Source organism: Amia ocellicauda, chromosome 7 (genome assembly GCF_036373705.1).
Source record: "Amia ocellicauda isolate fAmiCal2 chromosome 7, fAmiCal2.hap1, whole genome shotgun sequence".
In the NCBI taxonomy this organism is placed as follows: Eukaryota; Metazoa; Chordata; class Actinopteri; order Amiiformes; family Amiidae; genus Amia; species Amia ocellicauda.
Window position 1 is genome coordinate 87,877 of NC_089856.1, and position 15,108 is coordinate 102,984.

General features: G+C 37.8%; 3 long non-coding RNA genes across 3 annotated transcripts; all 3 read right to left on the reverse strand.

The window, feature by feature from the left end:
* Positions 1-769: 769 nt before the first annotated feature.
* LOC136753999 (uncharacterized) lies at positions 770-1,818 on the reverse strand. Its single transcript, XR_010817477.1, has 3 exons — positions 1,675-1,818; positions 1,245-1,328; positions 770-899 (listed from the first exon to the last, which is right to left on the reverse strand). It is a non-coding gene; the product is annotated as an uncharacterized LOC136753999 (long non-coding RNA).
* A 4,616-nt stretch (positions 1,819-6,434) lies between these two features.
* Positions 6,435-7,490, reverse strand: LOC136754000 (uncharacterized). Its single transcript, XR_010817478.1, has 3 exons — positions 7,347-7,490; positions 6,916-6,999; positions 6,435-6,564 (listed from the first exon to the last, which is right to left on the reverse strand). It is a non-coding gene; the product is annotated as an uncharacterized LOC136754000 (long non-coding RNA).
* A 4,624-nt stretch (positions 7,491-12,114) lies between these two features.
* Positions 12,115-13,170, reverse strand: LOC136754001 (uncharacterized). The gene is made up of 3 exons (XR_010817479.1): positions 13,027-13,170; positions 12,596-12,679; positions 12,115-12,244 (listed from the first exon to the last, which is right to left on the reverse strand). It is a non-coding gene; the product is annotated as an uncharacterized LOC136754001 (long non-coding RNA).
* Positions 13,171-15,108: the final 1,938 nt, after the last annotated feature.

Below are 15,108 nucleotides of genomic sequence, written 5' to 3' on the forward strand. Positions count from 1 at the left end.
CCATAGAGGCAGAGGAGGTTGCTCCTCCTCTATTTGTGAGAGGCAAGAGGGAGATCAAACTATAAAAAAAGAGTATTTGGTTGAAATAAACCATTACCAAATCTCAGTATCATTTATAAAATAATGTCTCTCTTCTTTGGAAAAAAACCTTATTGAAATTCTGATTAAAATGCTTCATTTGTGTGAAGTGGTGGTGGGGGGCAGAGGAGGATGGGCTCCTGCTGTCCTCCTGAGGGTTGGATCTCTTCTATCAATTTAATGTACTTCCTTTTTTTCATGCTAATCTGTTATTGGCCAAAACACATGAAATGATGCTCCAAGGGAGGACGTCCTCCCTAACCAATCAACAACTGGAAAACTATATTGACATCACGTTCGTCCAATGATAATTTCCAAATTTCATCTTAATTTCTCTACCACTGTATCGTACGTGAGTGTGAAGATGGGGATAAACTTTGGATGCATTAACTTACCTTAGTTGTAGAATAAGTCTTCATTGGGTTGCTAGTTGGATTATTGCTACATTTGAACATAAGAACATAACATAACCTGAACATAAGAAAGTAGAGCTAAGTAGCCAACTAGTGTAAAATAACATGACGCAGTGGGTTGGTTTTCCTCCTGTCCTCCCCAATTGTCACCAGCCGCCACTGCTGCACAATGTCGTGTGAGCCCAGTTCTATGAGTGTACAGTTACACAACATTGTCAACACCCTTCGTTACAGACACAGGATGGTCTCAGCACTGGTAATGACAGACAGGAACACAGTTTTGTGGACAGGGATTTTATTTAGTCAAACAGCCTTCTCACTGATTCTAGTATACAGGCGATTACACAGTTTCTTGGTTCAGTAGAGCACGGCTGGAATGGTCTTGATTACTGCAGCCTCCGATGAACTCTAGAAAAAGAACGGCACAGACAAATCGGTTATAATAATAATAAAACTCAAGGTCTCTGAACCACCCTCTCTCTTTCTCCTCCTTAGAAAGATTTCTGAGAACTAATTTCCAACTCTGAACATGATCACTTAAAAACGCCTATGCAGTTCATGGGGTCTCTGTGTAAAGAACATGTTGTTGTATATTTAGTATTTATTACATATAACAACAGCAAACAGACAGCTTTTTCTGTGAAATTTAGGAACCACTGTTAAAGGCGTCTGATGCAGATAAAGCATACAAATATTATTATTAATAATAATAATAATAATAATAATAATAATGAAACTTTTCAGTCTACTTACCTCACTACACTTGTTTATAGAATCTGTAGATTGGATTCTGTTCGGGACCCATTGCATCGTAGGCCAGTGCACCTACAGCTGAAACTGAAAAGAAGAGCATTAAAAGCAGATTAGTGTGGGATCAATACAGCCCTAGACTGACACAGACACAATGGGTGGCTTTCTTTATGCTGGAGTCTGTATAGAGTTTCCGAAAAGCTACATAAACCATAGCTTCAACTTTTTAAACAATTTTAAAGACATTGTATTTTTTTAGGGCTGCCTGTTACAAGAGCTCTTGATAATTTCTGTTTACAATGTTATCTTCACATTGATGGCTGTTATTTTGGCAAGTCTACATTGCCTTCTCAGTTCAATATTCCACTGTCAATCAATCCATTTAGGCCCAATACAGAGTTATTGACGATGATTTGTCATAGGTTTCACTTACTGCTGTAGAGCACGCCAACGATGAACAGGATGGTCATAGTCTTCATGGTGTCTCTGGGTGGGTCAGTGTTGTCGTGCTGAGGAGCAGAGTCTCTCTCTTTATGCAGGAGAACTCACACCTCACTCCCTCATCCTGCAGCCACAGGGGTTGTGACGTAATAGTTTGCATAATTCTGAAGCAAAGCAGCTGAGACATGGCGTGTTGTCAAAGTGGGATCATTTCTCATCTTTCAGCAGTTTCATCAAACATCACAAAACATACAGGATATTCCAATGAGAAAGACCATTACACCAGTGTCACATTGTTTGTGCATAAACACACTCCCATACACTAAAAGATGGCTTTCAAGTTATTCAAACACTCCGTTAAAATAACATCACTCACAGATTTATTAGGTTTAATAAATGATGGGATTTAAAGCATACCCATTCATCAAGTATATGTATGAACACTCTGTAGGAATCTGGGTCCTGTAGGAAACTCCTTACAAACAAAATCACAATATTGGGTGGAAGCTAAAGCATTATTACAGTTGGAGAGTTATACTTCAATGGCTCTTTCCCTTCCTGAGATTGTTAAGAGGTGAATTTAATGTTCCAATACACACCTCAAGAAAATATGATCATTTTAAAGATGCTTTTATGAAAATCATTAGGAAGAAACTAAGCTATTCAAGACTGTAATCCTTAGATATGTGTGTGTGTGTATATATACACTCACCTAAAGGATTATTAGGAACACCTGTTCAATTTCTCATTAATGCAATTATCTAACCAACCAATCACATGGCAGTTGCTTCAATGCATTTAGGGGTGTGGTCCTGGTCAAGACAATCTCCTGAACTCCAAACTGAATGTCTGAATGGGAAAGAAAGGTGATTTAAGCAATTTTGAGCGTGGCATGGTTGTTGGTGCCAGACGGGCCGGTCTGAGTATTTCACAATCTGCTCAGTTACTGGGATTTTCACGCACATCCATTTCTAGGGTTTACAAAGAATGGTGTGAAAAGGGAAAAACATCCAGTATGCGGATGTGGTGGAATGGGAGCTTCGTGCCCTGGATGTGCATCCCACAAATCTCCATCAACTGCAAGATGCTATCCTATCAATATGGGCCAACATTTCTAAAGAATGCTTTCAGCACCTTGTTGAATCAATGCCATGTAGAATTAAGGCAGTTCTGAAGGCGAAAGGGGGTCAAACACAGTATTAGTATGGTGTTCCTAATAATCCTTTAGGTGAGTGTGTATATATATATATATATATATATATTATGGTTAAAATGACGTACACAGTGCATCACTGTGATATATGATATAAAAGCTTATACATTCTGCTTGGGGGAAAAATGTTGAAAGTTAATGTAGATTAACTAAATTGCTAAATGAATGCTCAATTCATTGTTAAATATTGAATAGTTTCTGTTTTATGCTTCTAAAAGGCTATAACGATTTTTTGGAAAGAAAAAGTAATTTGGTAAAATCATTAGAAAACTCAGCAATGGATGCCATTCTATCACAACAAGCACACTTAGTTTAGAAGGAATTCAAAGATAATATACAATCCTTTGGTGTGAAGTTAGTTCATAATCATCACCTAACTCCCTTTCTTTCTTCATTTCTCTGCATTCTTTATGATCACAGATGGAGAGTTATCTCTGATAGTATGTGGTCATATTTTGAAATAGTGAGCTGATGATGTGCAGTATATTTATTGCAGTACTAGTGTTATTTTGCACATGATTTGCTCCTATTATTAAGCTTAATTAAATGACATGAATACATTAATTTTAAATTTCCTGTAACGTTGTCCTGTCCTGTTTGAGACCATGCTATACCTATTATTGACTTTTCCTGTAAGGTGGCTAATACACAACCCTCATGTGTACCAACCAACCTGAGCGCCAATATTATCTGCCCAAAGGGCTACCTATGGATGTACATTTGGGCAGAGACATGATAGGCTACTTTAGTTGTCACATTTATGTAACCAAATGTTGTTCAAATTACTTTGCTCCTCAGGAAGCAAAAGGCTGTATTTGTGTGACACGTTGTACTTGCCCTGAAGATAACATCAATCAATTGTATTATATTTGAAAGTGCAAAAACTGTATGATGTTACTATGCTGGTAGAGAGGACAGCTTTAAGGCAGGGGTTCTCGAGCTTTGTCAAAGTGAGCCTCCTGGAGCAATGACAGAAAATGGTCAAACACATTGCTCTATTGTTTTAGTAAACTATGGGGAGGCACAGTCACCTTTGCAAAATAATGTAATTATATCAATGTTTAAAACGTGGAAATGTGCTCTCCCAAAAAACAAATGTCCATTAGATCACTTTTATTGTTGACTTTTACAACTGGAAGGAAAATCGATGGAAAACATCCCATCAAATGTATACTTGAGCTATCTGGGGTAGTCCATATTCAGTTTGTACAGTACAGGAGTCCCATTACGATGGCGAATGCATTTGGCAAGTCACCAAGGTCATGCATGATCACCTGCTCTCCATCAGCAGGGCTCTGTCGATTACATTGGGTGGTCGTGGTTGCTCCTCGTCCTCAGTAACAGTGTCACTCCCTTGACAGCAGCATCCTCAGGATCAGCTGGCAACGTAAACACAGTGCAAGAGGACTCATTAGAAGAGGTATAATAGAACTTCTTCTAAATTACAACAATTCGGGGCTATTAGCTTTGCATCTTCTAGTTCTGTCAATGAATAGCTACAATACATGACCCTGTCCACAGTGCTCATTACACATTTAAATATAGCAACTATGGTGTTCCTCAATCTCCAGGTGCAGCACATCTGGTCCAAATACTCAAAATGAATTACATCAAATCCAAGATTACATATACTGTAGATGTTGAGGAGCCACTAGAATAGAGTGGCAGTTAAGTTACTATCCTTTGAGTGTAAATTGTAGAGGGAAGATTTACTTTCATTATTTTCTTTATATTATTAATGATTTAATGTTGCTAATTCAGTTTGTCTGTAAAGCAATCATTAGCTTGTATTTACCCTCTTCTGGGGGCTACTAATTATTAGTTCCTAATGCATTTCTGTTTTAGAGGTTATTTCAATCAGTGATTGTCTTTTGGTTATTTAAATCGACTACTGTCTTTAGAATTATTCAATCAGCTATGGCCTTTACATTAATTAATTCAGCCACTGCTTTCCTGGATATTCAATCAGCTAAAACAGTTACACAGTATAAAGGTTGTGTGTTTTGGGGCACAGGTATTTGATTAAGGACTTACTTCAATGTCTTTGATAAACATATGCTGCCTGAAGAATACTGACCATCACCAGTCAACACATCAAACAGTTCAACATCAGCAATAAACCTAGCTCTATGTTAATTATTATGCATGTGGTAAACTATTTTGTACAACTGTATTTTAATTAGATATAATCACTTCCAATTGATAAGACTGCAACCTCATTTATCAGCAATAAGGCTTCTCTTTTCTTCAGTTCATGTGAGAGGAGAGCTCTTAGTAAACTTGTATTTATTATTTTGTGTAATAAACTTGTTACATAAGAACATAAGAAAGTGTCCAATTGAGAGCCCATTCGCCCCATCGTGCTCGTTTGGTGTCCATTAATAACTAAGTGATCAAGGATCCTATCCAGTCTGTTTTTGAATGTTCCCAAATTGTCTCTTCAGCCACATCACTGGGGAGTTTGTTCAGATTGTGATGCCTCTCTGTGTGAAGAAGAGTTTCCTGTTTTCTGTCTTGAATGCCTTGAAGCCCAATTTCCATTTGTGTCCCCGGGTGCGTGTCCCTGCTGATGTGGAAAAGCTCATCTGGTTTGGTGTGGTCGATGCCTTTCATGATTTTGAAGAGTTGGATCAAGTCCCCATGTAGTGTCCTCTGTTGTACTTCCTTTTTTTCATGCTAATCTGTTATTGGCCAAAACACATGAAATGATGCTCCAAGGGAGGACGTCCTCCCTAACCAATCAACAACTGGAATACTATATTGACATCACATTCGTCCAATGATAATTTCCAAATTTCATCTTAATTTCTCTACCACTGTATCGTACGTGAGTGTGACGAACTGGTGGTAAAGCGATAGACAGCGATAGATACAGTACCACATTAGAAAAGAGAAATTATATGTGCAAATTGCGAACCACATTTAGATTTTTCAGATTTACGTTTGTTTTTGATAATTCCAGATTTTCATGGTTTTTGTTTTTCCTTTTTAAATGAGAGGGTGTTGTGTAAACTTCCCACTGTAACGTACTGGGTGCTGTGTCACCGCTAATGGGACTGACAGGCTTCTAGTGACAAATGAGGTTCATCCCCATCCAGAGCCCTCAGTGATTAGATGTGTCTTTCCCTCTCGTTCACCTGGCCCCTATTTTATATTCATCCTTTGTGTTGTAATATGATATATGGTATCATGATATTTGTTCCTTATGGAAGATGGGGATAAACTTCGGATGCATTAACTTACCTTAGTTGTAGAATAAGTCTTCATTGGGTTGCTAGTTGGATTATTGCTACATTTGAACATAAGAACATAACATAACCTGAACATAAGAAAGTAGAGCTAAGTAGCCAACTAGTGTAAAATAACATGACGCAGTGGGTTGGTTTTCCTCCTGTCCTCCCCAATTGTCACCAGCCGCCACTGCTGCACAATGTCGTGTGAGCCCAGTTCTATGAGTGTACAGTTACACAACATTGTCAACACCCTTCGTTACAGACACAGGATGGTCTCAGCACTGGTAATGACAGACAGGAACACAGTTTTGTGGACAGGGATTTTATTTAGTCAAACAGCCTTCTCACTGATTCTAGTATACAGGCGATTACACAGTTTCTTGGTTCAGTAGAGCACGGCTGGAATGGTCTTGATTACTGCAGCCTCCGATGAACTCTAGAAAAAGAACGGCACAGACAAATCGGTTATAATAATAATAAAACTCAAGGTCTCTGAACCACCCTCTCTCTTTCTCCTCCTTAGAAAGATTTCTGAGAACTAATTTCCAACTCTGAACATGATCACTTAAAAACGCCTATGCAGTTCATGGGGTCTCTGTGTAAAGAACATGTTGTTGTATATTTAGTATTTATTACATATAACAACAGCAAACAGACAGCTTTTTCTGTGAAATTTAGGAACCACTGTTAAAGGCGTCTGATGCAGATAAAGCATACAAATATTATTATTAATAATAATAATAATAATAATAATAATAATAATAATGAAACTTTTCAGTCTACTTACCTCACTACACTTGTTTATAGAATCTGTAGATTGGATTCTGTTCGGGACCCATTGCATCGTAGGCCAGTGCACCTACAGCTGAAACTGAAAAGAAGAGCATTAAAAGCAGATTAGTGTGGGATCAATACAGCCCTAGACTGACACAGACACAATGGGTGGCTTTCTTTATGCTGGAGTCTGTATAGAGTTTCCGAAAAGCTACATAAACCATAGCTTCAACTTTTTAAACAATTTTAAAGACATTGTATTTTTTTAGGGCTGCCTGTTACAAGAGCTCTTGATAATTTCTGTTTACAATGTTATCTTCACATTGATGGCTGTTATTTTGGACAAGTCTACATTGCCTTCTCAGTTCAATATTCCACTGTCAATCAATCCATTTAGGCCCAATACAGAGTTATTGACGATGATTTGTCATAGGTTTCACTTACTGCTGTAGAGCACGCCAACGATGAACAGGATGGTCATAGTCTTCATGGTGTCTCTGGGTGGGTCAGTGTTGTCGTGCTGAGGAGCAGAGTCTCTCTCTTTATGCAGGAGAACTCACACCTCACTCCCTCATCCTGCAGCCACAGGGGTTGTGACGTAATAGTTTGCATAATTCTGAAGCAAAGCAGCTGAGACGTGGCGTGTTGTCAAAGTGGGATCATTTCTCATCTTTCAGCAGTTTCATCAAACATCACAAAACATACAGGATATTCCAATGAGAAAGACCATTACACCAGTGTCACATTGTTTGTGCATAAACACACTCCCATACACTAAAAGATGGCTTTCAAGTTATTCAAACACTCCGTTAAAATAACATCACTCACAGATTTATTAGGTTTAATAAATGATGGGATTTAAAGCATACCCATTCATCAAGTATATGTATGAACACTCTGTAGGAATCTGGGTCCTGTAGGAAACTCCTTACAAACAAAATCACAATATTGGGTGGAAGCTAAAGCATTATTACAGTTGGAGAGTTATACTTCAATGGCTCTTTCCCTTCCTGAGATTGTTAAGAGGTGAATTTAATGTTCCAATACACACCTCAAGAAAATATGATCATTTTAAAGATGCTTTTATGAAAATCATTAGGAAGAAACTAAGCTATTCAAGACTGTAATCCTTAGATATGTGTGTGTGTGTATATATACACTCACCTAAAGGATTATTAGGAACACCTGTTCAATTTCTCATTAATGCAATTATCTAACCAACCAATCACATGGCAGTTGCTTCAATGCATTTAGGGGTGTGGTCCTGGTCAAGACAATCTCCTGAACTCCAAACTGAATGTCTGAATGGGAAAGAAAGGTGATTTAAGCAATTTTGAGCGTGGCATGGTTGTTGGTGCCAGACGGGCCGGTCTGAGTATTTCACAATCTGCTCAGTTACTGGGATTTTCACGCACAACCATTTCTAGGGTTTACAAAGAATAGTGTGAAAAGGGAAAAACATCCAGTATGCGGATGTGGTGGAATGGGAGCTTCGTGCCCTGGATGTGCATCCCACAAATCTCCATCAACTGCAAGATGCTATCCTATCAATATGGGCCAACATTTCTAAAGAATGCTTTCAGCACCTTGTTGAATCAATGCCATGTAGAATTAAGGCAGTTCTGAAGGCGAAAGGGGGTCAAACACAGTATTAGTATGGTGTTCCTAATAATCCTTTAGGTGAGTGTATATATATATATATATATATATATATATATATATTATGGTTAAAATTACGTACACAGTGCATCACTGTGATATATGATATAAAAGCTTATACATTCTGCTTGGGGGAAAAATGTTGAAAGTTAATGTAGATTAACTAAATTGCTAAATGAATGCTCAATTAATTGTTAAATATTGAATAGTTTCTGTTTTATGCTTCTAAAAGGCTATAACGATTTTTTGGAAAGAAAAAGTAATTTGATAAAATCATTAGAAAACTCAGCAATGGATGCCATTCTATCACAACAAGCACACTTAGTTTAGAAGGAATTCAAAGATAATATACAATCCTTTGGTGTGAAGTTAGTTCATAATCATCACCTAACTCCCTTTCTTTCTTCATTTCTCTGCATTCTTTATGATCACAGATGGAGAGTTATCTCTGATAGTATGTGGTCATATTTTGAAATAGTGAGCTGATGATGTGCAGTATATTTATTGCAGTACTAGTGTTATTTTGCACATGATTTGCTCCTATTATTAAGCTTAATTAAATGACATGAATACATTAATTTTAAATTTCCTGTAACGTTGTCCTGTCCTGTTTGAGACCATGCTATACCTATTATTGACTTTTCCTGTAAGGTGGCTAATACACAACCCTCATGTGTACCAACCAACCTGAGCGCCAATATTATCTCCCCAAAGGGCTACCTATGGATGTACATTTGGGCAGAGACATGATAGGCTACTTTAGTTGTCACATTTATGTAACCAAATGTTGTTCAAATTACTTTGCTCCTCAGGAAGCAAAAGGCTGTATTTGTGTGACACGTTGTACTTGCCCTGAAGATAACATCAATCAATTGTATTATATTTGAAAGTGCAAAAACTGTATGATGTTACTATGCTGGTAGAGAGGACAGCTTTAAGGCAGGGGTTCTCGAGCTTTGTCAAAGTGAGCCTCCTGGAGCAATGACAGAAAATGGTCAAACACATTGCTCTATTGTTTTAGTAAACTATGGGGAGGCACAGTCACCTTTGCAAAATAATGTAATTATATCAATGTTTAAAACGTGGAAATGTGCTCTCCCAAAAAACAAATGTCCATTAGATCACTTTTATTGTTGACTTTTACAACTGGAAGGAAAATCGATGGAAAACATCCCATCAAATGTATACTTGAGCTATCTGGGGTAGTCCATATTCAGTTTGTACAGTACAGGAGTCCCATTACGATGGCGAATGCATTTGGCAAGTCACCAAGGTCATGCATGATCACCTGCTCTCCATCAGCAGGGCTCTGTCGATTACATTGGGTGGTCGTGGTTGCTCCTCGTCCTCAGTAACAGTGTCACTCCCTTGACAGCAGCATCCTCAGGATCAGCTGGCAACGTAAACACAGTGCAAGAGGACTCATTAGAAGAGGTATAATAGAACTTCTTCTAAATTACAACAATTCGGGGCTATTAGCTTTGCATCTTCTAGTTCTGTCAATGAATAGCTACAATACATGACCCTGTCCACAGTGCTCATTACACATTTAAATATAGCAACTACGGTGTTCCTCAATCTCCAGGTGCAGCACATCTGGTCCAAATACTCAAAATGAATTACATCAAATCCAAGATTACATATACTGTAGATGTTGAGGAGCCACTAGAATAGAGTGGCAGTTAAGTTACTATCCTTTGAGTGTAAATTGTAGAGGGAAGATTTACTTTCATTATTTTCTTTATATTATTAATGATTTAATGTTGCTAATTCAGTTTGTCTGTAAAGCAATCATTAGCTTGTATTTACCCTCTTCTGGGGGCTACTAATTATTAGTTCCTAATGCATTTCTGTTTTAGAGGTTATTTCAATCAGTGATTGTCTTTTGGTTATTTAAATCGACTACTGTCTTTAGAATTATTCAATCAGCTATGGCCTTTACATTAATTAATTCAGCCACTGCTTTCCTGGATATTCAATCAGCTAAAACAGTTACACAGTATAAAGGTTGTGTGTTTTGGGGCACAGGTATTTGATTAAGGACTTACTTCAATGTCTTTGATAAACATATGCTGCCTGAAGAATACTGACCATCACCAGTCAACACATCAAACAGTTCAACATCAGCAATAAACCTAGCTCTATGTTAATTATTATGCATGTGGTAAACTATTTTGTACAACTGTATTTTAATTAGATATAATCACTTCCAATTGATAAGACTGCAACCTCATTTATCAGCAATAAGGCTTCTCTTTTCTTCAGTTCATGTGAGAGGAGAGCTCTTAGTAAACTTGTATTTATTATTTTGTGTAATAAACTTGTTACATAAGAACATAAGAAAGTGTCCAATTGAGAGCCCATTCGCCCCATCGTGCTCGTTTGGTGTCCATTAATAACTAAGTGATCAAGGATCCTATCCAGTCTGTTTTTGAATGTTCCCAAATTGTCTCTTCAGCCACATCACTGGGGAGTTTGTTCAGATTGTGATGCCTCTCTGTGTGAAGAAGAGTTTCCTGTTTTCTGTCTTGAATGCCTTGAAGCCCAATTTCCATTTGTGTCCCCGGGTGCGTGTCCCTGCTGATGTGGAAAAGCTCATCTGGTTTGGTGTGGTCGATGCCTTTCATGATTTTGAAGAGTTGGATCAAGTCCCCATGTAGTGTCCTCTGTTGTACTTCCTTTTTTTCATGCTAATCTGTTATTGGCCAAAACACATGAAATGATGCTCCAAGGGAGGACGTCCTCCCTAACCAATCAACAACTGGAATACTATATTGACATCACATTCGTCCAATGATAATTTCCAAATTTCATCTTAATTTCTCTACCACTGTATCGTACGTGAGTGTGACGAACTGGTGGTAAAGCGATAGACAGCGATAGATACAGTACCACATTAGAAAAGAGAAATTATATGTGCAAATTGCGAACCACATTTAGATTTTTCAGATTTACGTTTGTTTTTGATAATTCCAGATTTTCATGGTTTTTGTTTTTCCTTTTTAAATGAGAGGGTGTTGTGTAAACTTCCCACTGTAACGTACTGGGTGCTGTGTCACCGCTAATGGGACTGACAGGCTTCTAGTGACAAATGAGGTTCATCCCCATCCAGAGCCCTCAGTGATTAGATGTGTCTTTCCCTCTCGTTCACCTGGCCCCTATTTTATATTCATCCTTTGTGTTGTAATATGATATATGGTATCATGATATTTGTTCCTTATGGAAGATGGGGATAAACTTCGGATGCATTAACTTACCTTAGTTGTAGAATAAGTCTTCATTGGGTTGCTAGTTGGATTATTGCTACATTTGAACATAAGAACATAACATAACCTGAACATAAGAAAGTAGAGCTAAGTAGCCAACTAGTGTAAAATAACATGACGCAGTGGGTTGGTTTTCCTCCTGTCCTCCCCAATTGTCACCAGCCGCCACTGCTGCACAATGTCGTGTGAGCCCAGTTCTATGAGTGTACAGTTACACAACATTGTCAACACCCTTCGTTACAGACACAGGATGGTCTCAGCACTGGTAATGACAGACAGGAACACAGTTTTGTGGACAGGGATTTTATTTAGTCAAACAGCCTTCTCACTGATTCTAGTATACAGGCGATTACACAGTTTCTTGGTTCAGTAGAGCACGGCTGGAATGGTCTTGATTACTGCAGCCTCCGATGAACTCTAGAAAAAGAACGGCACAGACAAATCGGTTATAATAATAATAAAACTCAAGGTCTCTGAACCACCCTCTCTCTTTCTCCTCCTTAGAAAGATTTCTGAGAACTAATTTCCAACTCTGAACATGATCACTTAAAAACGCCTATGCAGTTCATGGGGTCTCTGTGTAAAGAACATGTTGTTGTATATTTAGTATTTATTACATATAACAACAGCAAACAGACAGCTTTTTCTGTGAAATTTAGGAACCACTGTTAAAGGCGTCTGATGCAGATAAAGCATACAAATATTATTATTAATAATAATAATAATAATAATAATAATAATAATAATGAAACTTTTCAGTCTACTTACCTCACTACACTTGTTTATAGAATCTGTAGATTGGATTCTGTTCGGGACCCATTGCATCGTAGGCCAGTGCACCTACAGCTGAAACTGAAAAGAAGAGCATTAAAAGCAGATTAGTGTGGGATCAATACAGCCCTAGACTGACACAGACACAATGGGTGGCTTTCTTTATGCTGGAGTCTGTATAGAGTTTCCGAAAAGCTACATAAACCATAGCTTCAACTTTTTAAACAATTTTAAAGACATTGTATTTTTTTAGGGCTGCCTGTTACAAGAGCTCTTGATAATTTCTGTTTACAATGTTATCTTCACATTGATGGCTGTTATTTTGGACAAGTCTACATTGCCTTCTCAGTTCAATATTCCACTGTCAATCAATCCATTTAGGCCCAATACAGAGTTATTGACGATGATTTGTCATAGGTTTCACTTACTGCTGTAGAGCACGCCAACGATGAACAGGATGGTCATAGTCTTCATGGTGTCTCTGGGTGGGTCAGTGTTGTCGTGCTGAGGAGCAGAGTCTCTCTCTTTATGCAGGAGAACTCACACCTCACTCCCTCATCCTGCAGCCACAGGGGTTGTGACGTAATAGTTTGCATAATTCTGAAGCAAAGCAGCTGAGACGTGGCGTGTTGTCAAAGTGGGATCATTTCTCATCTTTCAGCAGTTTCATCAAACATCACAAAACATACAGGATATTCCAATGAGAAAGACCATTACACCAGTGTCACATTGTTTGTGCATAAACACACTCCCATACACTAAAAGATGGCTTTCAAGTTATTCAAACACTCCGTTAAAATAACATCACTCACAGATTTATTAGGTTTAATAAATGATGGGATTTAAAGCATACCCATTCATCAAGTATATGTATGAACACTCTGTAGGAATCTGGGTCCTGTAGGAAACTCCTTACAAACAAAATCACAATATTGGGTGGAAGCTAAAGCATTATTACAGTTGGAGAGTTATACTTCAATGGCTCTTTCCCTTCCTGAGATTGTTAAGAGGTGAATTTAATGTTCCAATACACACCTCAAGAAAATATGATCATTTTAAAGATGCTTTTATGAAAATCATTAGGAAGAAACTAAGCTATTCAAGACTGTAATCCTTAGATATGTGTGTGTGTGTATATATACACTCACCTAAAGGATTATTAGGAACACCTGTTCAATTTCTCATTAATGCAATTATCTAACCAACCAATCACATGGCAGTTGCTTCAATGCATTTAGGGGTGTGGTCCTGGTCAAGACAATCTCCTGAACTCCAAACTGAATGTCTGAATGGGAAAGAAAGGTGATTTAAGCAATTTTGAGCGTGGCATGGTTGTTGGTGCCAGACGGGCCGGTCTGAGTATTTCACAATCTGCTCAGTTACTGGGATTTTCACGCACATCCATTTCTAGGGTTTACAAAGAATGGTGTGAAAAGGGAAAAACATCCAGTATGCGGATGTGGTGGAATGGGAGCTTCGTGCCCTGGATGTGCATCCCACAAATCTCCATCAACTGCAAGATGCTATCCTATCAATATGGGCCAACATTTCTAAAGAATGCTTTGAGCACCTTGTTGAATCAATGCCATGTAGAATTAAGGCAGTTCTGAAGGCGAAAGGGGGTCAAACACAGTATTAGTATGGTGTTCCTAATAATCCTTTAGGTGAGTGTGTATATATATATATATATATATATATTATGGTTAAAATGACGTACACAGTGCATCACTGTGATATATGATATAAAAGCTTATACATTCTGCTTGGGGGAAAAATGTTGAAAGTTAATGTAGATTAACTAAATTGCTAAATGAATGCTCAATTCATTGTTAAATATTGAATAGTTTCTGTTTTATGCTTCTAAAAGGCTATAACGATTTTTTGGAAAGAAAAAGTAATTTGGTAAAATCATTAGAAAACTCAGCAATGGATGCCATTCTATCACAACAAGCACACTTAGTTTAGAAGGAATTCAAAGATAATATACAATCCTTTGGTGTGAAGTTAGTTCATAATCATCACCTAACTCCCTTTCTTTCTTCATTTCTCTGCATTCTTTATGATCACAGATGGAGAGTTATCTCTGATAGTATGTGGTCATATTTTGAAATAGTGAGCTGATGATGTGCAGTATATTTATTGCAGTACTAGTGTTATTTTGCACATGATTTGCTCCTATTATTAAGCTTAATTAAATGACATGAATACATTAATTTTAAATTTCCTGTAACGTTGTCCTGTCCTGTTTGAGACCATGCTATACCTATTATTGACTTTTCCTGTAAAGTGGCTAATACACAACCCTCATGTGTACCAACCAACCTGAGCGCCAATATTATCTGCCCAAAGGGCTACCTATGGATGTACATTTGGGCAGAGACATGATAGGCTACTTTAGTTGTCACATTTATGTAACCAAATGTTGTTCAAATTACTTTGCTCCTCAGGAAGCAAAAGGCTGTATTTGTGTGACACGTTGTACTTGCCCTGAAGATAACATCAATCAATTG